Source organism: Aotus nancymaae, unplaced genomic scaffold, assembly GCF_030222135.1.
Source record: "Aotus nancymaae isolate 86718 unplaced genomic scaffold, 86718_ANA_hifiasm-v0.15.2.pri h1tg000043l, whole genome shotgun sequence".
Lineage (NCBI taxonomy): Eukaryota > Metazoa > Chordata > Mammalia > Primates > Aotidae > Aotus > Aotus nancymaae.
This window is the reverse complement of record NW_026988457.1, coordinates 5,590,733-5,617,735: the sequence shown is the minus strand read 5'-3', so window position 1 is coordinate 5,617,735 and position 27,003 is coordinate 5,590,733. Positions and strand designations below refer to the sequence as shown.

At 38.4% G+C, this 27,003-nt stretch overlaps 1 protein-coding gene across 9 annotated transcripts in view; it reads left to right on the top strand.

Moving 5' to 3' along the window:
• Window positions 1-27,003, top strand: part of STARD13 (StAR related lipid transfer domain containing 13) — a 557,207-nt gene that overhangs the window by 243,999 nt on the left and 286,205 nt on the right. Inside the window, exon 1 of one of the 9 annotated variants that reach the window (XM_012465556.3) lies at window positions 9,877-9,897. The exons of the other annotated variants lie outside the window; for them this stretch is intronic. The gene's annotated coding sequence lies outside the window, so the exon portion shown is untranslated. Of the gene's footprint in view, window positions 1-9,876; window positions 9,898-27,003 lie in introns of those variants that run through there. 9 annotated transcript variants of the gene reach the window in all.

Genomic DNA, 27,003 nt, shown 5'->3' with positions numbered 1-27,003 from the left:
TGAGTTGAGTAATAACAGGCCGACTTGTAAGTGTGTGATAGAAGGGAGAATAAAATAACCTTAATTAAAGTCAAGATTAGATGCTAAGACAAGTTGTCACTGTCAATGTGGAGAAAATGAGAAAGTCTGATATTCTTGCAAATGAGCTGGGCTTTATTTATGTATGATGTCACAATAATTAATTTCATGTGTTTTTAAATAAAATCAGACAGGGTAGAAACAAAGCATCACCAAAAATATATGCACATCCTTGAAATTCCAGCGCATGCCACGATGCATATGGTTAGTCTCATACGTAAAGACATTAGAACTCATTTTCTTCCATAGGCAACAAAAAATTAAGGATAGATTAGGAAATGGAAGCTTTACCAAAGGAAGCTGTAGAGAAATTGTACAATTTATGGACGTAGTATTGAAAAGCCTAGATAACCCAAAAATAAATAAATGGTTTAAATATTGATGATCAGAGTCAACATTTTAAAATAATAGCCAAATGAGAATATATATATATATATTTGGACACAATAAAAACAACAATTATAGTAATTACAAATGCAAGTTACTTCTTATGTCTTTAACTGGTAGTCCCAATACCATGAATGACATCATACTTGGTGACATGTTCTGTGATGGTGAACAACTCTTCATAAAATCATGAGCAAACTTCACAGTCTTCCCACCATTTCCATGGTAGTGTCATTGCTGGAAAATTGAGTATGTATTAAAACCACGTAAAAGCTGCTTTCTGTCTGTGTGTAAAAGAGAATTAGGGTCTAGTCTCAGAGAAGCTCATGTAATAACTAATGTGGCAGTAGACTTATCAATCATGTAGAATGCAGAGAAAGTCTTCACTGTCTAGTCCTGGTTTTCAGGATTGTCAGAATATTGCCCACAAAGTTATAGTGGAAGATCCCAATCATTACAATAAACAAAAATGTACCTCCTCATTTTTCCCCAAATGCACCTATTCTAGAAGGTATAGCATCTCTCTTGAGAACCATTGCCTTAGAAAGAGCACCATGGCCCTTCGGGGCACCAAGGTAGCAGCATGACTTAAGGTTGGGGTCCCTCCTGGGATGGGGCTGAGCACACATTTGCTACCTGTTGCTTCAACTATGTGGTGCCTACCTTGGCATGCCAGGTCTGACAGTTCCTAGGCCCTTCAAATGCTTGCTGGACACTATGCTTGTTGGTAGCTTTGAAAGAATCTCTTTCCAAGTAGGAGGCAGAGGCAAGGCATTCATGATGCCTTCTCGACTTGTGAAAGAAGTCACCATGAAATAAACACATTATACACCATTTGAATGGTTTTCCTTTTCACTGAGCTGTTGTATAAAGTGAGACTACAATTTTTGTTCATCTTCTCAGAGATTTAATTAGATTTAAAACCTTCTAGTATGTATTCTTAGCACCAACATTCACATCAAAATCAGGTCTATCATTTGGTAACAATCAGCAGCTCAAATTAAACTTTCAGACACAGAACAAGTTTTAATTCACTTTTTAAAGTCATCTTTTAATTGTGGAAGCAAATCACTTTCTACTGGAAAATTTACCAAAGGCCAGCTTGTCAGACTGTGTCTATTTTCAGTAACATTGCAAGTTTTTTCAAAGGTAGAGTTGAGTTGCCTAATAAGGTACAAGATGAACTGTACTTCTACATGTAAGCATACGTCCATATCACTACTGCTATGTCCTTTTTTTTTTGATGAGCAATTCCATGGCTCCTCATCACCCATAGAATGATATCCAGAAAATCTGTCTGGCCATTAAAGATTCTAAAAAGTCCAATTGCCACTCACTGCCCCTGGATGCTGCCAGAGAAGCCTTACCTTGCTTCCTCCACCGGATGCCTGAGCTTCCCTTCTCAGAGGTGTTGCTCAAGGCAGACACAGGAAACTTTGGGCTTGCAATTGAACCCCTACTTGGTCACTTTAAATGATTTCACTTTCAGGATTTGTTTTTTTCATAACTACAAAGCAGAGGGCAATTATGTGCGCAGAATGCTTAGCATGGACCCTGGTGCACAATAGTTGTTTTCAAAGTACTAGTTCATTTCTCCACCCTCTTAAGGTCTTCATCTTGCAGTCCTGAAAAGCACTGTCCTTGAGACCAGCCCAAATTCCATCTCTGTAAAAATTTCCCTGAAGATCTCAGCTGGAAATAATCATTCATTTATTAGATGGAGATACTGGCGAGAGAGGGTAAGTAGCTCAGAGCTTCATAGTGGGTAATGAAAGAGCACAATTTCAACTTAGGTAGTCTGGCTCTGAGTCTGAGGTTTTTGTTTTTTGGTTGTTTTGGTTTAACAGATTTTTTTAAAACAGCATTATCATAGTTCACATACTATCCAATTCATCCATTTAAAATGTATAAATCAATAATTTTTAGTATATTCACAGAGTTTTGCTGCTATCACCATAATCAATATTAGAACATTCTCAGCAGGACAAAAAGGAAATCCCTCACCCATTAGCAGTCAGTCCCATTTCCCCCTCAATCTTACCACCCAGTCCCTGAAAACCACAGATCTACTTTGTGTCCCTATGGATTTGCCTATTCTGGACATTTTATATAAATGGTATCTTATAGTATGTGGTCTTTACAACTGGCTTCTCTCTCAGCATAACATTTTCAAGGCTCATTCTTGTTGCAGTATGGATCTGTACTTTTTTTCTTTTATCTGGGAATAATATTCCATTGTGTGGATATACTACATTGAGATTGTCTGTTCATCAGTGTGTGGACATTTGGGTTGTTCCCACTTTTTGGCTACTGTGAATAATGCCACTGTGAACATTCATCTGCTGGTTTTTGTGTGGACGTGTTTCTGTTTCTCGTGAGTATATACTTGGAATGCTGGGCCCTATGATAATTCTGTGTTTAACCTTTTGGAGGGGAAGCCAAACTATTTCCATAGGGGCTGCACCAGTTTAAATTCCCACCAGCAATGTATATTGGTTCCAATTTCTCTACATCCTCACCAACACTTGTTATTATTTGTCTTTTTTGTTATAGCCAACCCCATGGACATGAAATTATTATTTCATTGTGGTTTCTAATGACTAACGATGTCAAGCATCTTTTTGTGTGCCTATTAGTTACTTTTGTATCTTCCTTGAAAAAATATCTGTTCAATTCCTCTTTTATGGTCACTTTTAAAAGCCCATTTTAAAATTGAGTTATTTATCTTTTTAAAATGTTGAAGTATAGCAGTTCTTTATATAGTCTTGTATGCAATTCACTATCAGATATTCTATGATTTGCAAATATATTCTTCCATTCTTAGGGTTGTCTTTTAACTTTTTTGATGATGTCTTTTAGAGTACAAATTTTTAAATTTTTGATAAATTCCAATTTATCTTTCTTTTCTCTTGTTGCTTATATTTTTTAGATCATGTCTGAGAAAGCTTTGCCTAACTAAACCCAAGATCATAGAGATTTATTCCCATGTTTTCTTCTAAGAATCTTGTAGTTTTAGCATTTACATTGAAGTCTGCAGTCCAGTTGGAATTAATTTTTGTGTATGGTCTAGAAAAGGAGTCTGACTAATCTTTACATGTGAATATCTAGTTCCAGAATCACTTGAAAAGACTGTTTTCTCCCTACTGAGCTGACACTCTTGTTGAAAATGAACTTGTATTTTTAATGTAAAAAGAGCCTGTGTTCTTGTCACTTCTACTCCCTGTTCATCAGAAACTACAGACTACATACTCACCAACTACATTTTCTTCCTCAATCACATTATGCTCTTCTATGCTTCCTTTTTTTCCTGCACACTTCCAGTGTATCTGGAATATAGTTCCTTATCTTATTTTCCCGCCAAACTCTGACTCAATCTTACCACTCTTATGACTAGTTCAAGTGGAATCTACTTTGCCTAGTCTTTGTGGCTTTACCACCAGCATATTATATAGTTTTTGAAAATGTTTTACTTTTCTTACTAGATTGTTATGTAGTGATTGATAGTTCCTCTGCTTTTTCTATTCTTTTTAATTTTCCCATTTTCTTTCTTCAAACACCTGGCATAGTATCTAGCATGTAGTACACACTATGAATATAAATCTGTTGAACTGAATTAATGAAAATGGCCTTGACTAGGAGTTTCAGGGCCTATAAGAAATTCAGAAAGATCTTAAAGAAATCAAGAATTCGATAAATGTGAAAGGTAATACAAATGAAAACTGCAACTCACAGCAAAAACATGATCATTTCCTTATTCTTCAGATAAACTTCCTGAAGCTTTATCATTGCTATAGCACTGTTAAGAGCAGAGAAAGCTAGTCAAAATTTTACAGGCTGATAAAGTGTTATGTGCGCTAATGCACTTTTCTAATGCATCTTACAGATTGCATTAGTAAGAATATTTTTAAATCAATTTTCCTAATGACTATCCCTTGCTTAGTTTTTATAGCTTATTTAAAGAAGATTAAGGATATTTTAGTTGCAAATCCACAGCCACTTTGAATGTATAAACTTTTGGCCTTTATTTTTAAAACTGATTTATAAAGATGTTTATGAAACCAATATTACACACAACTATCTAAAACCGAGGTGTGTGGAGTGCTGCAGCAAAGAACAGAAGATAAAAATGAAATCAGAGGAAGACCTTTTTTCACAGCCTGAGTTTAATAAAAAATAGAACATTTTTGTTTCCTAGTAAAAGTTTTCTTTAATTGATGTTTTATGAACTATATATGGACTAATATATACTTGTAGAAACCAGTAAAACAATATAAAGATATATAAAGGAAAAGTTAATCACTTCTCTGTTACTTCTACTGCCACTGCTCAGCAACCATGCTTGACAGGTATGTTTTTCTTCATAATCATCTGTCTTATAAACATTGACACACATACAAGTATGTCTCAGATATCTATTGCAATGTAACAAATTACAACAAAAGAGAAGCGGGGCTTACTAGGAACCATCTTTACAGACATTTTACCCCAGTGATTCATATCTAGAGGTTGGCGGCTTTGTTGTTTGCTCTTGATGAAATGGAAGCATGCTATATATATTACTATAAAAATGTTTTCTAATAAAACAGGATTAATACTATTGATCCTAATAATTCCAGATCCCTTTAGCCATTTTCTCCCAGTAATAACATTTTGCAAAACTACAGTACAATATCACAACTAAAATATCGACATTGATATAGTCAAGATAGAGAGAACATTTCCATCACCACAAGGATCCCTCCTGTTCTCTTTTTCTTAGTCTCATCCACTTCCCTCCCTCCCTCACCTGTCCTTAACTTCTGGCAACTACTAATTCTTTTCTTTCTATAATTTTGTCTTTTCAAAAATAATATATAAATGAAACATACAATATGTAACATTTTAAGATCGGCTTTTTTCCCTCAGCCTAATTCTCTGGAGGTTCATCTAGGTTGTTGCATGTATCCCTAGCTCATTTCCTTTTATAGCTCAATAGTATTCTGTGATGTGGATTTACCACAGTTTGCTCAACCATTTACTCACTGAAGGACATCCAAGTTGTTTTCAGTGGTACTATCCTCAATAAAGCTGCTATAGATATTCATGTAGAAGTTTTTGTGTAAACATAAGTTTTTATGTGGGATAAATGCACAGGAAGATGATTGCTGGATTGTATGGCAGATGCATGTTTAGTTTTTAAAGAAATTTCTGAAGTGTTTATCAGATTGACTGTACCATTTTATGTTTCTACTAGCAATGTCAGAGGGATCTAGTTTCTCTGCATCTTAGCCAGAATTTAGTTTTTTCACTTATTTTAAACCTTAGCCATTTTAATAGGTGTGTTATAATACCTCATTTTGGTTTTAATAGGCGTTTCTCTAATGGACAATGCTGTTGAGCATCTTCTCATGTGCTTTTTTTTTTTTTTTTTTGGAAAGGGAATCTCACTCTGTCCCCCAGGCTGGAGTGCAGTGATTCAATCTTGGCTCACTATAAAAATATTTTCTTATGAAACATGATTAATACTGTCGATCCTAATAATTCCAGATCCCTTTAGCCATTTTCTTCTAGTGATAACATTTTGCAAAACTATAGTACGGTATCACAACTAAATGATGATGCCTCCCGGTTTCAAGCAATTCTGCCTCAGCCTCCCGAGTAGCTGGGATTACAGGCCTGTGCTACTACATTCAGCTAATTATTGTATTTTTAGTAGAGATAGGGGTTTCACCATGTTGGCCAGGCTGGTCTCGAACTCCTGACCTCAGGTGATCTGCCTGCCTCGGCCTCCCAAAGTGCTAGGGTTACAGGTGTGAGCCACTTACACCTGGCCTCATGTGCTTATTTCTGTCTGTACATCCTCTTCAGTGAAATGAATGTTCATTTATTTTGCCTGTTTCCTAATTGGATTGTGAGGGTTTTTTATTTTTACTTTTGAGTTTTGAATTCTGTTATACTCTAGATACCAGTCCTTTGTTGGCTATGTGGATTGGAAATATGGCCTCCCTCTCTGTGGCTTGTCTTTTCATCCTCTTCACATGAGATTCACAGAGCAAAAGTTTTTAATTTTAATGTTTGTCAATTTTAAAGAACCAACTTTTGTTTCATTGGTTTTCTTTATTGTTTTTCTATTTTCAATTCTTCAACTTCTGCTCTCATCTTTATTATTTCCTTCTTTCTGCTTGCCTCCAATTTATTTTGCTTTTTTTCCCTAGATCCTTGAGGTAAGATTTTAGATTATTGATTTGAGACTTTTCCTCATTTCTAATGTATGCATTTAGTATTACAAGTTTCCCTCATGGCTTTAGCTATGTCCCACAAATTTTGATATGTTGTATTTTTTCTCATTCTACTTAATGTATGTTTTAAAACTTTTCCTGAGACTTCCCCTTGAGCCATAGATTATTTAGAAGTGTGTTGTTTAGTTTCCAAGTGTTTGGAGAATTTTCCGTTGTCTATCTGCTATTAATTTCTAGTTTAATTCCGTTGTGGTCAGAGAAAACATTTTGTATTATTTCAATTGTTTTAAATTTGCTACAGTTTGTTTTACGGCCTAGGATGAGGTCTACTCTGCTGTTGTTGAGTGAAGTGTTCTATAAATGTTAATTATATGCTATTAGTGGATGATGCTGTTGAGTTATTCTATATCTGTGTTCCTTTTCTGTCCACTTGTTCCATCAGTTGTTGAGAAAGTGTTTAATTCCAGTTATAGATTTGTCTATTTTTCCTTTTGGTTCTATCAATATTTGCTTCACATATTTTGAAGCTCTGATTTTTGACACATACACATTTGAGATTTCTTTACTGTGTCCTCTTGGTGAATTTACCCTCTTTACATAAGCTGTGTCCCTTTACAGTGTCCCTCTACGCCTCTGGTAATTTTTTTTGTACTGTATTCCACTCAGTTTCATATTACTATAGTTTATTAAAATTTCAATTAATGTTTGTATGGTATATTTTTTCATTATTTTACTTGCAACCTGCCTGCATCATTATATTTGAAGTATGTTCATTATAGACAGCATAAAGTAGTTCTTTTTTAAGAAATCAATTCTGCCAATTTTTGTCAATTAATTATTTAGATCACTTATGTTCAATGTAATTATTGATATGTTAGAGCTTAATTGTGCCATTATAATTTTTGTTTTCCATTTATTCTTTCTGTTTTTCTCTGTTTTCTTTTTCCTACATTATTGTATGTTACTTGAAAATATTTTAGAATTCATTTTGCTCTCTCTATAGTGTTTTTGAGGGTATCTCTTTGCACAGCTATTTTACTGGTTGTTCTAGACATTACACTATGTCTTGATGACATTTCAGTTGACTGGTATCATTTTGCCAGTGTGTGAAGTATAGAACCCTTATCTTCCTGTATTTCTCTTTACTCTCCTCAGTTTTTATTATGGAAGGTAAAGTCTTCTCAGTTTACATTTAGAACTTAAATATTTTCTCAGTTTACATTTAGAACCACATCAGATGTGGCATAAGTTTTGTTTCAACCATCAACGGAATTTGGAAAACCCAAGAGGATAATGAACGTCTTATCATATTTACCCATATTTTTGGTTAGCATATTTTTCCCTCCTTCCTTCTTTTACTATTCCTGTTTAGATAATTTCCTTTAGTCATGCTACTGGGGTAGGTTTGCTTTTGACCCATTCTTTTATTTTTGATTCATTTGATAATATCTTTATTTCCCATTTATTTCTGAGGGATATTTTTGCTGATACAGGATTCTGGGTTGACAATCCATTCCTTTCACTACTTGAAAATTGTTATTTTTCCATCAAGCCATGAAAAGACATAAAGAAACTTAAGTGAGTATTACTAAGTGAAAGAAGCCAATATGAAAAGGCTACAGATTATGAGTCCACATGTTTGGCAGTCTGGAAAAGGGAAAACCATGGAGACAGTAAAAAGATCAGTACTTCTTTATTTTTTGAAAATTTTCTTTACAAACAAACCTACCTCTCTCTGCTTGCAAAAACCCAGAGCTCTCTTAACTTGTATCTCAGTGGGAGCCTCTTCCTACCTTCCCTTTGTTTCTTGGGAACATCAGCCTCATCCTTGCTGAAGTGCTGCCCACGGAGCAGCCTGCCTTGATGCCGGGCCTGGTGGCTCACGCCTGTAATCCAAGCACTTTGAAGGCCAAGGCGGGCAGATCACCTGAGGTCGGGAGTTCAAGATAACTAGATCTCACAAGGATTGAATGGAAAGTCAATAGCAGAAATGCATTTAAACAGGCTATGGTGTCTCTAGAGAGTGGACAATCAGATGAAATCCCAGTTAAAAATATGGAATCTGAAGCAAATCAGTCCACCTCTGGCAAGTAAGAAAGGAAATGAAAAAAAGTAAAACAGCAAGGATGGAAACAGCTTCTGCCTGTTATCTGCACTCCTTTTATTATGGAGAATGGCGCTTATTTCCCCTGACAGGAGCTTACTCTGTTAAGGAATTTTCTAAATTTAATTTAAAAGGCTGAAGATGTCATTTAAGTTATATCTAATGAAATAAATGATATAGTAAATCTTACTATATAACAACATTTTGAAGAAGTCAAATATTATAAGTCAGAAATGTTGCCATAAAATAGATGAAACCATAGGCACTGAAATGGTAGGATTAACAAATTAAACTGCTTCTTTTTTGTTTTGTTTTGTTTTGTTTTGTTTTTTGAGACAGTCTTGCTTTGTCGTCAGGCGCCAGGCTGGAGTGCAGTGGTGCCATCTCAGCTCACTGCAACCTCCGCCTCCCGGGTTCAAGCAATTCTCCTGCCTCAGCCTCCCGAGTAGCTGGGACTACAGGCACACACCACCATGCCCAGCTAATTTTTGTATTTTTTAGTAGAGATGGGGTTTCACCAGGTGGGCCAGGATGACCTCGATCTCTTGACCTCGTGATGTGCCTGCCTCGGCCTCCCAAAGTGCTGGGATTACAGGCGTGAGCCACTGCGCCTGGCCTTAAATAGCTTCTTTTAAAGACTTCTTTAAAGCCTAAAAGTTTGCATGGAAATTTTGAGTAGTTGAAATTGGAAAGCCATGATTAGGGAGAAATGTCAAATTTCTATAAGTTATAATGAAGTAGACCACATTTTTCCTTTAGGTGATGACCAATTGTCTTGCTGATGCTTGGGTTGAGGCTGGGAGAGGCCAGCTCCTGCACAGCCTGACATTGAGCAGAGATGCAGAGATTATCTGCCAGAGGACAGAAACCTTCTGTGTGGTTCCAGAAAAAGATGAGCTTGGGGCAGTTTGTGATTTCATTATGCCCTACTGTGTGAGGAGAGTTTAAAAGAGAAAGATGAAATTATTGTGTTGAAAGAGTCTAGTTCTTTCTTAGTACAGACAGATGGTTTTAACCATCCCTCACAAGTGGTTTCCTTTTGTAGGAGAAGGCCCTTCTCCAACAGGGAAGGGGCAGGAGGACTGGCACTCTGGGTGGGGCCTGTGGATGGTGAGACAAATGACAAGTACTTCTTTGTTACCCGAAATGAGGAGATAAAGCCTGATGCTTGAGAACCTGTAAACATTGGCCTCTTGATTGGAAATGCATTTAGTGTCCTAACTCTAATTCTCTTGGGATGTTACTGTGCTCAATCCAGATGTCCCCATTTCATACTATTAACCTCTTTGCTCACAATGAGTCTTTGGAAGAGAGGGTGTATAGTACCTACTTTTTTTCTGCTTCTACTTCCACTTATATGTCCATTAGCATCTTCTGCAACATCAATGAAATGGTAGTGGTAGGTTATCCTAGAACATTTTCTATAAATCATCTGACAATGACCTAACCTAGTCATCTATCAGAAGTGTATTCCTACAAAGGAGAAGCACACACAACCACTGATTTTTATTAAGCTTGCATTAAGCACTTAGCAGAAGACAGCAATAAATTAGTAATCACCCCAGTGTTTTCCAAGTTCAGCTGAAGTGGCACATTAGAGGAATTCTGATATGCAATACCAAATATACAGTACATGGTGCGCAACACAGACCAGGGAAGGGAGGATAAAGAGAATGCTAAAGAACAGAGACAGGAAAAATTAAACTGGAAGGAGAATGTGCTGGAAAAAGCTGTGACTCTAAAGGTTGACATTTGTGTATAACATAAAGGGAAGTTGAAATACCACAGTGTCTTCCTTTCTTGGTAAGGTATTTGCACTTCCAGTTAAGACTGGTAAATATAAATGAAGAAATCTTATTCCCAGAAGGATGTTAGTATGTCCTGACCTGTCATGTTCTGAAATGAATTTTCCTCTATTTGGTCAGGCAGGTCCTAGACTAACTTCCACTGCCCATAACCAAGCTCTGAACATAGTATCCAAGGTGAAGAGAAATGTACCCTCACATGCCAGGGATTTTTCTCTGCCAATAGAGTGGAAAAGGCAGCAGCAAAAGGAAGCAGAAAAAACCTTTTACATTCTCTGCCCTGTTGAATCTCTAATTCATAGCACAAATTTTCACCAAGCAAGAACATTATGATGCATAATGAGGAGGAGAAAATCTGTAACCTCTTCTCTCTCATTTAGTAACTTAAGGGCCATTTTATTTATTCATTCACTCATGGTACAGTGCTCAAAGCACAGCTGCTAGCACCAAACTGTTTCAGTGTGTACTGTAGCTCCAGCACACACCAGCTGAGTGACCTTGAGTAAGTTACTTGACATCTCTATGCCCTCAGTTTTCTTATCTGTAAAATACGGACAATGATAGTAGCTGGGTCTTAGCATTGTATGCAGATGAAATGATTTAACATTTGTAAAGCACTGAGAACAATAGCTGGCACATAGTAAGTGATATATAAATCATGCAAAAATGTTTTTGAAGGCTTCTTATTTACCAGACACAGTTCTAGGCATTAGAGATACATACAGTGTAAATAAAACAAAGTCTTGACTTTATAGAGCTTTCTTTCTAGTGGGGAAACTAGGTGATAAAAACAAGAAAAGATATGAGTTAGGGTGATGGGTGTCATGGAAATATCAAGCGAAAGAGAGTCAGAGAGAGAGAATGGGGTGCAAAGTAAGGGCCTGGTTGTTCTTGGTGGAGGCTGGTCTGAGAAGGTCTTTTGGATAAGGTAACATTTGAGCAGAGATGTGAAGGAAGGAGGGAGAAAGCTATCTGGACATCTCAGGAAAGAGAGTATTCCAAGCAGAGGAAATATCACTGGCAAAGGCCTAGAAGTAAGAGTAAGCCTGGCCTTTTAGATGAGGCGCAAAAACAGCCAGAGAGAGGTGAAGGGTGTGGGACAGGAGGAGAGAGAGGAAATGGGTCGGGATGACATCAGCCATGACCAGGTCTTTCATGACCAGGAAATGGGCTTAATTCTTTAGTTTAAAGAGAGCATAATAATCAGTTTTTTTTTTTCCCAAGGATATACATTGTTGTACCTTTGTGTCACAAGATTTTAGTTACTTTAAAACAAAGGCATTAAGTAGAAGTAACCCAAGCATCCACCCACAGACGAATGGATAAGCAAACTGTGGTATACAAACAATGGAATATTCAGGCTTAAAAATAAAGAAATTCTGCTACATGCTATAATGTGAATGAACCTTGAGGACATAATGCTAAATGAAATGTACCATTTACAAAAGGATGACTACTGTATGATTCCACTCATAGGAGTCATCTGGAAAAATTAGATTCATGAAAACAGAAAGCAGAATGGTGCTTGCCAGGGGCTGGAGGGGAGAGGAAAATGGAGTTATTGTTTCATGAATATAGAACCTTGATTTTAGAAAATGAAGCATTTCTGGAGATTGTATTTAATGCCACTGAACTGTACACTTGAAATGGTTAAAATGGTCAATTTTATGTTATGTGTATTTACCACGATTAGAAATTTTAAAAAATAAAGCTGTCACACAAATTCACCTCCATACTACTAATACACAGGAGTAAGGCACAGGCAGTGAGTAGAGAATACCTGTTCTGAGGGTGTACCACACAGAAAGAAATCATAAGAAATGACAGCCAAGGACAACTCCCATTCTTGAGGCTGGCTTTCATTTCACATTGAGATTAGTAAATGCAAATTACCGAATCAATTCGTGAAAGTACATTACTACAATTATTCCCAAATCCAGACTTTGTGAAAATAGGGGTAAGATGAAGGGGCACTGACTTTACCGTAGCTTTGATGGCTTTCTGACAACAGTTCCCCCCTACCACCAACATCCCTGACTTTGCTTTGCAAGAAGAATTGCCACTGCCACCCAAGCAGTTAAGGCAATGCTCTAGCTCCCAGGCCAAGCTTTTCTAAGCAGCTCCTGGCTGTGATTTGAGCACAAATGGAGAAAATAACAAGATTCATTTAAGCTCAGAAATAGGGATGCTGAAGACCCTCGAGATATGTGTATAGATTATATGCTTTTAAAAATACCTGCCATAACAAAAAACATAATTTCCATCTAAAATAACACTTTTGAATAACATTTTTTATAATTATTATTAATTAAGCTGTTTCTACCTAGTATTGCTCAGAAAAAAAAAAAAAAAAGTCACAATAGTAAGAAATGGCAAAATAAAAAACAAAACCCAAAATGCAAAAAGCAGGAGCAGTATTGTGCACGCATTCCATTTTGGAGGGCATTCTACCCTCGTGGTACCCGAAGCCCTTTGCCTCTCTGACTGTAGTTTCATTCAACCACAAACTGCAAGATAGAACACCCAGGCCTTCCATGCTGAGGGGACAGTGACTGTGAACATGGCCAGGGCAGAAAAGGAGCTAGTGACAGCCCTTCACAGCAGACTTGAGGCCTGCATTTTGGAGACCACCCCGCTGCCCATCTGAGTTAGAATATACAGATTCAGAGACACATGGCTTTAGTCTTTGTAGCCAGAACATAACAGATTATTTTATATGTGTGTTGCTGGACAGTGGGTTATACTGGCTAAACTTTTATGTTGAGAACCCATATTCCGAGCTGCTATCTCAAAGAATGAACTAGTACATCATTACCGCCGCTCAGTTTAACTGCCAGATTTCCTTTAAGTGAATTTCTGTGTACAGTCAATCCTTTTCATTCACAGATTCAGTATTTGTGAATCCACCTACTTGCTAAAATTTTTCTGTAACCTTCAAATCAATAGTGTGCTTTTACAGTCATTTGTGGACATGCCCAGAGCAGTGCTGTGCCCGTGCCTGGCTGAGATCCCACGAGGCGATGCTCTGCCTTCCTGTTTCAGCTCTTGACTGTCAACAAGGTCCTTTATGGGTCTATTTAGAACCACAGTTTTTCATTTTTGTGCTTTTGTTGGTTATTTCACTGTTTAAAATGGCTCCCAACCAGAGTGCTGAAGTGCTGTCTAGTATTTCTGAGTACAAGAAGGCTTGGATATGCCTTACAGAGAAAAGAAAAGTTTTACAGAGAAATGTAAGTTTTGTTCAGGCATGAGTGACAGTGCTGTTGGCTGTGAGTTCAACATTAAAGAATCAATAATCTAGATTAAACAAGGCATCCTTAAACAGAAACACATAAAAAACAAAGTTAAATATTGATCAGTTAGTTGACTAGAGGCTTGCAGAAACCTAACTCTGTATTTCTCTTAAGAGTAAGAGCTCCGTATCATCTAATTCAGTGTCCACAGCAAATTTATAGAACGTAATCATCATAAATAGTAGGAACTGACATATTTTGAAAACTCTGAAAAACATTTATGCTACCTAATTAGTAAAACAACTATAGTATCTAAAAGAAGAGTTTTTTTTCAGCAAAATATTTTTCTTTGGCTATGTCAATTGTCAAACATGTTTATATGTATTAAATCACATCTTGGAAAACCTTTGTTAGCCTTAGATAGTATTTCAAATCTGTTTGGTAACAATATAGGGGAGTAGTTAAGAATATGGATTTTGTCATTAGATAGATTCGGGTTCTTCCTTTTGCTAGTTGTGTGAATGTCTTCTTCATGCCACTTGCTAGATGGACAAATTGTTTAATTTGCCTAAAGCTCGACTGTTCTCATATAGATAAAAGGGAATAACAGTAGTTCTCATCTTGTAGGACTTCTGTGAGTCTTACAGCACATGACACAGAAAAATTAGTAACCATACTTCCTGGCACATAGCAGTGCTCACTACACGTTAGCTGTTATTATCACTGTTTCCTGAGTCCGATTCAATGTAAGATTTGGAGGGAAACTTGTCTCTGAACTGTTCCATGTTAAGTTTGTGGTTGGGATATTTGAGGAAATGGAGGAAGCGCAATATGATGATACGGAATGAGAAATTTTGAATCCTTTTCTGTTTATCAACCTTGCTGAGGTGGGCAATACCCATATCTTGGTATGTATCATTCATTCAACAAATATTTGTTATGCACACAGAACTATGGAATGAAAGGCTGCTATATTACTTATTAACACTTACATTAATTTTCTAAATCCTTTGAGTCAGACCCAGGTCAGTCTATCTGCAAATGCATTATGAGGACCATATTTAGATGAGTTCCCTGAAGTGGAAACTACAGACTTCAATGATTCGCACAGCAGAGATCATGTTGCTCTGTCCTTTGATCTCTATTGGACTTCTCAAACTAGTGTTCTGAGCTGTATGAGCACAAGGCATGGTTCCTGGCTTCCCCTTGCAGGCCCTGTGTGTGTAAGCACCCACTAGTGAGGAGCTGGCAGGGGCTGCACACTCAGCCCCACCCAGCAGAACCTGATGCACGCTCAGCAGCACAGTGGGGCATGCGAAGTGTGGAGGAAAATAAACTCACTAAAGCAGTGGTTCTCAGATTCTCAGCCTGCTTTCTGTGCCACTCTTCCCAGGGGTTATGATAAACCTATTGATTAGTACCAGTGACTCAGATGGGCATTAATTCTTAAGCAGGAGGTAGGGATTGTGTGCAGTGGGGTGGGGACAGGGGTGTCAAAATTTCTTTGAAGCAAATGTAGTTTGAAAGAGTCCCAGAAGGCTGGGTACAGTGGCTCATGCCTGTAATCCCAGTACTTTGGGAGACCGAGGTGGGCGGATCACTTGAGGCCAGGAGTTCAAAACCAGCCTGGGCAATATGGCAAAACCCCATCTGTACTAAAAATATAAAAATTAGCTGTATGTGGTGGTGCATGCCTGTAATCCCAGCTGCACTGGAGGCTGAAGCAGGAGAATCACTTGAACCCGGGAGGCAGAGGTTGCAGTGAGCTGAAATAGTGCCACTGCACTCCAGCCTGGGTGACAGAGCGAGACTCTAAGTCCCAGAGGTGATTCGGACATTCTCTCCCGCCACTCCCTTTGGCAGGGTGTGACAATTCTTTTTCACATTACTTTCTAGTGAGGGAGAAACTTACATGTTCCTTGTCATTTCACAAAATGTTTGATTCTAATTCAGTGCCCACCTGTGGTGTTTTTCTAGCCCAAGATCTTACTTTATTGTTTAGAGTGACTTGTTCTTAGTCATGCCTTTAAGTAGCTTAAGGGACATATCGTAGATTCACTCTCTGGAACACTACCCATTCCAAGTCGCCAGCCGTGCATTCTAAACAGCAGAAATACTCCTGTATAAAAACATTCTGCCATTTCTGTTTAAGGCCCTTGATTTCTTCCATTAGTTTCTCTCTCTCTCTCTCTGTCTGTCTCTCTTTCTCCCCTAACTTAAATAACAAAAGAGCATTTTACTTTGCTCTTTCTTGTTTGTGGGAAAACACATCTTTGAATTCTTGCCTGTTAAAAAAAGACTTTAAAAGGCAATAATACTGTTGAGAAGAGATTTATGCCAGCAGAGATCCAGTTGCTGTTTTGACCTTTTTGAATCTGTTTTTTATCAAAATGTCCTTTGTAATACAGTATAGTTTCTTCATCTGTATTCCAGGAGCCATTGAGATGTCTTTCCCACTACCCATGAAAAAATTATCTCATTATTATCTATTTCAGCTACACAAAACCAGCAATTATCAGCCTCTCTGCATATTACTACTCATCAATAACACTAGCTATTAAACTAATGATGAAAGGTTGCGTATGACTCAAGAGGTCTGAAGAGAAACATATAAGAGAACAGCTCTATTAATAGCACCTAGAGTAATGGAAGAATCCAGAGGAGAAAAAGGATAAAAGTTTAACCAGAATTGATATAGAAGAGTGAGCTGCTGAACTGCAATTGATTTTTTTAACCGATATAGCAAGTGAAGATTCTGGGTGTTTTGGTTGCCATTGTGGAATATTTTCTATGTTCAGGGGTTTTAGGAGGGAAAAATTCAAAATAATATTCTGGTTTCTATAACTTGAAACAAAATGGACTGCAGATTTAGTGAAGGACCTTGACCTTAGACAAGATGACTATTTATACAAGAATAGTGCTTTGTAATGATGTCATGTTTGGAGGCATACTTAAAGTCATGTCTAGGTTTCACCTCTTATTAATGACAAAATTTATTACAAAGTATTTATTTCTGGCCTATTATATTTCTTTTCAAAAAAATACCATGCTCTCTACAAGTTAATGAAAGATGAGTCCTCTGAAGTATCAAAATTATTTTTAATATTAGCATGCCTATCCATGATATAAAACCGTTTTTGGGATGATTTATTCACTTGCTTATTTGCCACGCCCTTGGCCTCTGCTCAAATTAGCCTAAAAACAGTTAGTTTAGAAAACCCGTAACTCCCACACAATCATTCCTAAGTGTAAACACAAACAAACTCTGTCATTATTGCTACCTCAAGTATTTTGTCTTGAACTCTCACAGCACACAAAGAAGCAAGCCACTGAAACAGGAGAGTTCCCTGATCCCCTTTGCAGGGCGTGCGGCAGGGATGTGGCTTCCCTGTTTGGTCATCATTGTTGCTCAAACCCCTGAAAGGAGCGGGATCACACAGATGGGCAGGTGCAGGAGCCAGCTGGGCAAGTACTATGGGCTCTGGCCCTGCGGTAGTGTCTAGGGGTGGGTGCCTGTGGCCACAGTGTTACAATGCTCTTTTAGCCTTGCCATCCTCAGACACCTAAAGTATTAACCAGCTCAATGGACTCTCTGCCTTTTTACAAGGACATAGGGCCAGTGTGACAGCTTTGTGTATCCCGAGCTCTTGCCCAGCATCCCAGAGGAATCGAGTCACACACAGGCTTGAAGGATCAGTGCAGGGTTTTATTGAGTGGTGGAGGTGGCTCTCAGTGGGATGGATGGGGAGCCAGAAGGTGGGATGGAGTGGGAAGGTGATTTTCCCCTGGAGTTTGGTCATCTAGCAGCTGAACTGCCCAGCAGCCACCCCCAGCTGAACTCCTCTCGGTGTTCAGAAATTCCTCCTCTTCTCTCTTTCTCCGCTATGTCATTCTGCTGTTCATCTACTTTTCTGTTTGTCTCCTCATCTGCTTGTCTGCTCATCTTCTCATCTGCTTCTGGAGCCTGGGGTTTGGGATTGATATGGTTACAGAATAGGAGGGTATGGCAGGCTAAAAGGCAACTTTTTGGATGCAGAAACAGAAATGCCTGTTCCTACTTAGGGCCAGAGGTATCCAGGCTTAAGGGTGGGGCCTTTGCTAGGTAACTACCCTCTTCTAGCCATATTTCCATCTTTTGTCCATTCACCACCAAATCCTTATTTAAAAGAATCCACTTACATTGTTTCTGAAGGTTATTTCATATACTGAGTAGTTCTTGCTGCTGTAAGAGCTGAAATTTTTATGCCGTGCTCTAATCCTCATTTTATCAAGAACAGAAGAACTAAACAGCTTTTTTCTAAAACTACAAAAGATTACTTCTTTCAAATATTCTTTTCTATATTCTTCTGTTGTCATTGCCAACTTGGTGACAGTGATTGTAAACAACTTCCATGTGCAAAATATTATGGGAGATGTACAATTTGAATATAAGGGCACTATCCATCTCACTACATATAATTTAACATTCTCATAATTATCCAATATTTATTCACTTTATGAAAACATATTTCTTTGTACTGTCAGACTTATTATAGGTCTTGATTGTATTTCCAAAAGGGCCTGTCATTTGGCAGCTACATTTTAATACTTTTTTATTCACAATTTGAAGAAGACATGTAATAACTACTCATCACATTTTGGGTTGTCATAAAGATGGGAAAGACAACACGATCCCCTCTCCACCTGGGTCTGGTGGGGCCTAGTGGACTTTCACATTATCTATGTAATCACACCAGAGGACTTACAGGGATGTATAGAGTGGAAATTCATGGACTGAGATTGGACTTCTTGTTGATCAACAGGATAGCAGATTAAAGCATTAAGATCTGGAGAATTATTTTAACCAGACTCTGTTGCACCAGTTTATTAAAGCACAGAACATGCCAGAGATGTGTTCCCGAGTGCATTCCATTGACACAGAAGTGTCCAACACAACTTGCTGCAATGACAGGAATTCTTCTGCACTGTCCAGTATGATAGCCACAGGCCACATAGGGCCATTGCGTATTTTAAGTGTAGCTAGTGTGGTGGAGGAACTGAATTTTAAAAAATTTTTAAATTTTTATTTTAGTCTAAATATACTTTAATAGCTACATATGGCCAGTGGTTACCACATTGAACAGTGTGATTCTGGAATTTTCTTAGTCCTATAGACCAATTCATAGGACTGTTATCCCAGGGATAGTTGATAGGAAAGAAAAAGGAATAGTAATGAAAGGAGACAACAGGTCATAGAAATTAAAGGACTAACAGAGTAATATGATTGTGAGAATCATTTTCTTTATCTCATCTTTAGGGATGTTCATATTGTATTTTAAATGCTCTATAGCCTTTCTTCACTATGCAAGTTCTGTTGCTCTAAAACAATAGTCTTAATTTTATATAATAATTTCCTTATATCTTTCATGTGTCCTACATGGAGAGAACATGCATTAAATTATAGTGAGCTAGTGGTTGAACTACTCGGTGAAATGCTAGATAAGAAAGATCATTTTAGAGGAATATGTGAAAACAGGTATCATGCCTGAATGAATGGTTAGCATTTGCTATTGTTATAACAAGGAAGGTAATTCAGTGTGGAAGTTAAAGAACAATGTGAGTGTCCCACAGACCTTGGTCAAAGTTATTTAATCTAAGTTTCATAACTTCCCATTTTGTCAAATAGTTTGCAGGCCAGTGAGAGAATTTATATTAAGCCTTTAGCTTAGTGTCTGGCCCCAAGTAAATATTTAAATGTCATTTGATAGTACTACTCTGATCATGATTATTATACTATCATTTTATTAGTATTCTCATTGATAGAGAATCTTAGCTAACAAAATACTTTCAGAACATAATCTCATTTGACACTCTGAGCAGCCCTCAAAGGCAAGTAGATAATGTCACTTTATAAAAGAAAACTGAGTTTGTGAGACTTTAAGAAACTTGCCAAGTACCAAAAGATTGAAGCTATCTACAGATGCCATAACCCATACACAGCCCACTATACCATGCTGACTTTGCTTTTGGTAATCACATTGCTCCCTTTGTAGATATGCTAGTAAATGCATTTTTTTCATCTTCAAATGCTTAATCTAATCTGGGTTTTTGCAACCATTCCTGCTTCCCAGGAATGCCCTGCCCTAGAGCTGCCTCTCTTCCAAGTCACATTCAGCTATTGTGTTTTTAATTTTTCTTATGTTTTAGGTCAGCAATGCTTTATAATATGCAGTAGTGGCTTGTGTAAGCATTGGCAAATAAATTTTTCAAACTACTCTTATCCATAGCCAAGAGCAAACACTTAAGATTTACCTCTGAAAAGCCAGGCCAGCATTTAAATCTGGAGTTCAACAAATGCTTCTTTGTTTCAGTTGATCTTGACATCAGTTATAAAAGTTCTTAGGCATCTGCCAAGAGCCTTTGCCATATTGTACCTTACAAGTAAGAGACAAAGGGCTTTGGAGTAATTAAACAAAGCATGATTCTACATTTTGTTTACTCAAGATTCTATCGTATATTTTTCATGCCAGCAATATTTAAATGGAAGTTAGTTGAAAGGTGGCCCACGTGAAGCTTAGAGAATTAGACTCCCAGTCCATACTCAAGAAAGTGTTTCTGCCAGTGCAAATTATGGGATATTAAGGAGATATTTCTCTTCTTAATTAGGCAAAATACAATGATGTGAAAGAACAAATGCAGAACCTGATGACCAGACTGGGCGTGGGCTCATGTCTGTAATCCCAGCACTTTGGGAGGCTGAGGCAGGCAGATCACCTGAGGTAGGAGTTTGAGACCAGCCTTGCCAACATGGTGAAACCCTGTCTCTACTAAAAGTACAAAAATTAGCCAGGTGTGGTGACACATGCCTGTAGTCCCAGCTACTTGGGAGACTGAGGCAGTAGAATCACTTGAATCCGGGAGACGGTGGTCGCAGTGAGCTGAGATAGCGCCACTGCACTCCAGCCTGGGAGATAGAGGGAGACTCTGTCTCAAAAAAAAAGAAAGAACTTGATGACTACATTCATTCCACCTCATCAGATCAAATATGAAGATATGGCCAAATCAACATGGCATCCTTCACATTCAAAGGCAATTTGAGTGTCTTCATACTGTATAATATTTTCCCATCCACACATCCAGCCTGCTGGGCATAGGGTCACTAGGCATGAACACTGAGCAAAGAATGCACACAGTCAAACACAACAGGGTTGCAAGAGAAACAGGATGGAGAAGTAAAGCATATTATAGGACCCTAGGGGCCCTCTCTGCATTTTAATTTCTGATTAATAATTGTGAGCTAATCACCAATCTGCAGGATGTTTATACAATCCTGAGCAACTCAGTTTCTCTCTCTGTTTTACCACCTGCAAAATGAAGAAGTTGAAGGAAGAATTTACACCACAGAATCAAGTAGCAGTGCTGCTAAAGCCCCCTGCAGCAATAATATTCTAGGATATTGTATCACGAAGCTTTTCCAAAAGACAGTCCTTTCCCTCTTCTCGGAGTTCTTTCCAGAAAATCATGAGTATTGCAGATCTTTCTTTGGTATTCTATCAAGAGACCTCTTCCATCTGGCAGGTGGGTGTTTCCTCTGAAGGCAAGGCAAACTCTGAAGGCTGCTGGCAGTCCCACTGAGAGATTTTGAGAGATCACAGCCCCATGCAGAAAAGAGTCATCAGTAATGATGTGGTGAGCACATTTTGACCCAAAGCTGACAACATATGGCCTCTGCTCCCGGCTGATTTCCTGAGCTGTCCTAAATGTCTTTACCAAAATACTCCTTGTTCCATCATTTGTGAAGCCCAGCGAAGGGTCATTTATAACTGATTCTGTCACATCCATAATAGGCTGCCTAGATATATTAAGATTCTTAAGAAACATCTCCAAATTATGTGTTAAAGTAGTATGTGGTATGATTGCCTTGTATATCAGCCTTGTATATACTGGGCACATTTATCTCACTAAAGCAACACTGCTCTTGCAACATTGATTTACGGTAATGTTCCTACTTGCAAAACAAAACACCTTGAATCTGATTTTAAAACAAATTGCACTCATTTCAATCAGCCATGATTTTGGTAAATGCAGTGAATGTTAAAAGACAAAACATGTAACACATGACCTGCTTATTTTGAAGGTTTTCGTCTTGCTGATTGTCAATATTGTTTGCCCTGCTTTTTGCTTCCTAGATCACACAATCACAATGTTAAACCTGATCTAAATTGTTTTCCATTTCTTAAAATGCAGTCATTTGTTTTAAATTAAAATGAAGTCATGTATTTTTGGTGAATTTTCTTAACAATAATTAATGATGTTTTCTTGTTATATTTTTGCCATAACCAGACTCTGATGTTTTCTAGTCACTAAGAAGGGAAAATCCTTTCTGTGACACACATGCTTTAAGAAGTAACAAGCTGATTTATTGCGAGAATTCAAGTGCTGCCTGATAAAATCAGTATAACCTGGAAAAGAAATACAGAAGTAGGAACCAGTCCATGAAACTGCACCTGAAAATGTGATATATAAACTCATCTAGAGGAGAAAAGGGACACAGAGATTTTTAATGATGCATTTGAGTAGTTTTCCTTCTGGCCCAGTGTGCAAAATATAAATAACTCTTGCATCTTAATGACAGATAGGTTTTCTAGTCACCAGTATGATAGTAACCAGAGATAAAGCCTGCATTATTCTCTAAAGGAGCTAGAATGGGTGCTCCCTCTCTTCCTGGACCAGGAATACCAACACTCTTTTCATATTTGAACACAGCATTCCTGACACAAAGTGTGTGTCCTGAGTTATATTTCCAGTAGTGATGATAGATTTGCATTCATTTATTTTTGCTCTCTTATTTTTTCTTTGTAACAAATGATAAAATTTATGAAGAGGTTGGAGCTCCCAGTGCCCTCTGTCATTCTCAAGTAGAACAAGGCTTGCGCTGCAAAACAAGATAGAGCTGGTGCCCTTGTAATTCCCAGTAACTTGTTCTAACAAAGTCAGATGTTCCAGGGAGTTGGGAAGCTAAACTCAAGTTCTATTGAAACTCAGGGATAATGGCAAACATATCCTAAGGCAATTGACCCATGTCACTCTTGGGCAAAGCAACACAAAAGCCAGAGAACACTCTGGTTCAGATTTCAGAACTGACATTAATCTCAACAATTCTAGCTTTTATAAAATTATCGAAGATGAGAATACTACCTTTTTTCTTATATTTGTTAATAGCTTGCATACCTTTGTTCATAAAGTAAGTAGTCAAGACATACTTTTAATTGAATTTTCTGGGTGTTTCACCCTTTTTAGACCCTAGTGTCTTTTCTTCTAGCCTAGATTCCACAGGCACCAATCATGGGATGAAATTTTGCTGCCGAAAGTGGCCTCCGTATCTCTATTTTATCCTTGTACAAAAGAAGGGTGGATCATTCTCATTTCTGTTTCTTCAACTGATATTTTATTTTATTTTATTTATTTTATTTTTTTTAATTTTATCAATTTGTTTTTATTTGTTTATATCCTATCTCCGATCAGATCACCTGAGAGGGCAAGAAAGGATCTTTTTATTTTTTAATTGCATTTTAGGTTTTGGGGTACATGTGAAAAACATGCAAGATTGTTGCATAGGTGCATACGTGGCAGTGTGATTTGCTGCCTTCCTCCCCTTCACCTATATGTGGCATTTAAACAAGCAATGGGGAAAGGATTCCCCGTTTAATAAGTGGTGTTGGGAAAGCTGGCTAGCCATATGCAGAAAGCAGAAACTGGACCCCTTCCTGACACCTTACACTAAAATTAACTCCAGATGGATTAAACACTTAAACATAAGACCTAACACCATAAAAACCCTAGAAGAAAACCTAGGCAAAACCATTCAGGACATAGGCGTAGGCAAGGACTTCATGACCAAAACACCGAAAGCATTGGCAACAAAAGCCAAAATAGACAAATGGGATCTAATCAAACTCACAGCTTCTGCACGGCGAAAGAAACAGTCAATAGAGTGAATCGGCAACTGATATTTTAAAATAAGTTTAGAAAATAAGTGAGACTTAGCAGTGTAGCTTTTAAAAACTCCTTTGAATTACTTCCAGACTTGTGAAGATACTGAGGTCAAAATTACAGGATATTATTGCTTCCTAAGCATAATTACAGATTACCTTACACTCAAGCATAATAAATGAAGATAAATAAAATGAAATTAATTTCATTTATAGTAAATTCATTTTAATTGCAATTGGCATAATTATTAGATTATATGACCATGTAATATAAATTTAATGGAAGTAAACTTTTAAATTTTATTTGTGCACTTAGAAGTAATTAAATATGAATGTACAATGTGAATATAAGAGAATAATTTCTCAAGAGAATTAATCAAGGGTTTTTTTAAAATGTTCTCTATATTATACAATAGAAAAAAGATTGTAAACCCATCTTATTATAGTATAACAGGTAAATAAATCACTGAAAATGGTAGGTGATGGAGAGGATGCAGTGAGAAGCAATTCGCACCTGGCCTTACCCAGCTCACTTCCTGCCTCCTCCACCAGAAGGCTTCTCTGCTTTCCTCCACCACAGTTCCTCCCATCATAACTCTCTCAAATGATAGGAGAAAGGACCCCTTTTCCCTGCTCAAACTGTTCAATCAGTGTGTTCATTCTTCACTATGTACCAGTTTCATATACCTTATGTATTGGATATTGTCTTAGGAGGATGACTAACCTCAAGGGGCTGGATGCAGTGGCTCACACCTGTGTAATCCCAGCACTTTGGGAGGCCAAGGCAGGCAGATCACCTGAGGTCAGGAGTTCAAGACCAGACTGGCCAACATGGTGAAATCTCATCTCTACTAAGAATAAAAAAAAAAAAAAAAAAAAAAAGCCAGATGTGGTGGTTGGCACCTGTAATTCCAGCTACTTGGGAAGCTGAGGCAGGAGAATCACTTGAACCCGGGAGGCAGAGGTTGCAGTGAGCCAAGATTGTACCATTGCACTCTAGCCTGGGCAACAAGAACAAAACTTCATCTCAAAAAAAGAAAATAATAAAATAAAAGAGGACCCAGGACCCCCTAACCTCAAGAATTGAAGGACTGATGAGGCAAAAATGTAAAGAGTCAGTTAGGTACTGGGAGCTCAGGACACCAAAGTCACAAGGCACCAGCAGCAACACTGACACAATGCTCAATGCCTGCCATATAAGCTATTGAGATTAGGGTTGATCTCAGAGTCTGGGACAGATCTCAGCCTGCCAATCTGAGTAACGTTGGTGCGGCTGCCAGGTTGCAGGGCAGAGAACCAAGGAGGTTATTTCAGGTCCATAGGCTTGTGCAAGTTAGAGGATAGGGTGTGTCTACAAAGGGGAATTAGCAAGGCAGCACCTTACTGGCTTCCAAATGGACAACCTTCTAGAAAATATGTGACTTAGCTGAACTCTGAAGACAGTTTCCTCCTTTGTGGATACGTACTCACCCAACTCTATAGGCTTTGAGCAACAATCTCAACAGCTAAAGAGCTCCTCCAAATCCACACAGAGTTGCTTCTGCAGGGTGCGGCCCTGCGGTTAGCTCTGTGTGTAACTGCACTGCCCTGCCCTTTGACTCTGCCTGTCCACTGAGATATTATGCCTCTGCTGGTGGATAAAGGCAAGCACAAACTGGCCTCTTCTAGGCAATCACTCTTGATCTCTGCCCATTTGCTCTAAGCCTGGTCGTTTTTGCTCAGTTTTCCTTTAGTTCTCAGAGCCTCAGTCTTGATATCTGTTTTCAGTTCCTGCTGTTCAGCAAGCCATTAGCTTTCTCTGAGGCTTTTTGGACCACAGCTTTCAACTCCTGTTGGCTCTGCTCACCTCCTAATTTTGGCGTTTCTGGTGGTTGGGGAAGAGAAACTATATTGCAGTCCCCACTTTACCGAAAAGCACATTGAACTCTAGCTCCCCCTTGTACCCTTCACCCTTGTCCTTTTCCCCTTCCCAGTTTCATAGCCCAGGACGCTCCTGTGCTTACAGAGCAAAGATCGCCAGGCAGATGCACCTGAAAGCAACAACTGAGGCATAGCCTGAGAATGACCCAGGGGTCTAAGGAGAGTGTGTGTTCGGAGTCCCAAGCTAAAGAATCTGGCCAATCTGGAGTTTCACTCTTTATCCATGAAGGACATCTGGGTCCCAGGCCCATCCCTTGAAACAGAGGCTATACAGGGGATAGCGGCCTTTGGTGCTGGGTTAAATGGAAGTTGCTAGGTTGAAGGTGCTAAGTGAAAATGCTATATCAACATCAGGCTTTTTATAAACAGTAGCAGTTCTCCTGTCCAGCCTGCTGCCACTGCACTGCTCCTGTCTGTAAGTTCCCCGATAAACCTTATATCTCATTCACTCTCTCCAGGTCTCTTCTTCAACCTCTTGGACATATGCCATCCCTATTGGAATCAATAGGGGTACAGCATAACAACCACTGGAACACAGAGTGGGAAGTAAAAGGAAATACACTCTCGACTGTGGGCTCCTTGAGACCAGTAACCATGTTTTTTTGTTTTGTTTTGTTTTGAATCTCTAGCACTTAGCACAGATTGCAGTGGCGCAATCTCGGCTCACTGCATCCTCCACCTCCCGCGCTCAACTGATTCTCCTGCCTCAGCCTCCCAAGTAGCTGGGACTACAGGCATGTGCCACCATGCCCAGCTAATTTTTGTATTTTTAGTAGCACAAAATGGGCACTGACTAGAATGTTTCTGTTCATTGTAACCCCATGATAAAGCACAAAAATTTTAGTCAGTTTCAGCTGAGATAACCCACTATTGAGATAAAAACATTAAGTACAGCTGGTCTCAGTAGCTTACTCCTGTAATCCCAGCAATTTGGGAAGCTCAACTGGGAGGACTGCTTGAGGCCAGAAGTTCAGGACCAGCCTGGGCAACATAACACAATCCAATCTCTAAAAATAAAAATAAATTAGCTAGGCATAGTGATGTGTACCTGTAGGCCTAGCTACTGGAGAGGCTGAAATGGGAGGATCACTTGAGTCCAGGAGTTCAAGACTGCAGTAAGCTATAGTTGCAGCACTGCACTTCAGCCAGGGCAACAGAGACCTCATCTCTAAAGAAAAAAAAAAATTAGGTGACATATCCCTCCACCTGTTGACCCAACCAAACCAAGATATTAGCAGGCCTATGCGGAATTGGCACAGAAGTTTGTAAAAATCACTGTCCGTTCTC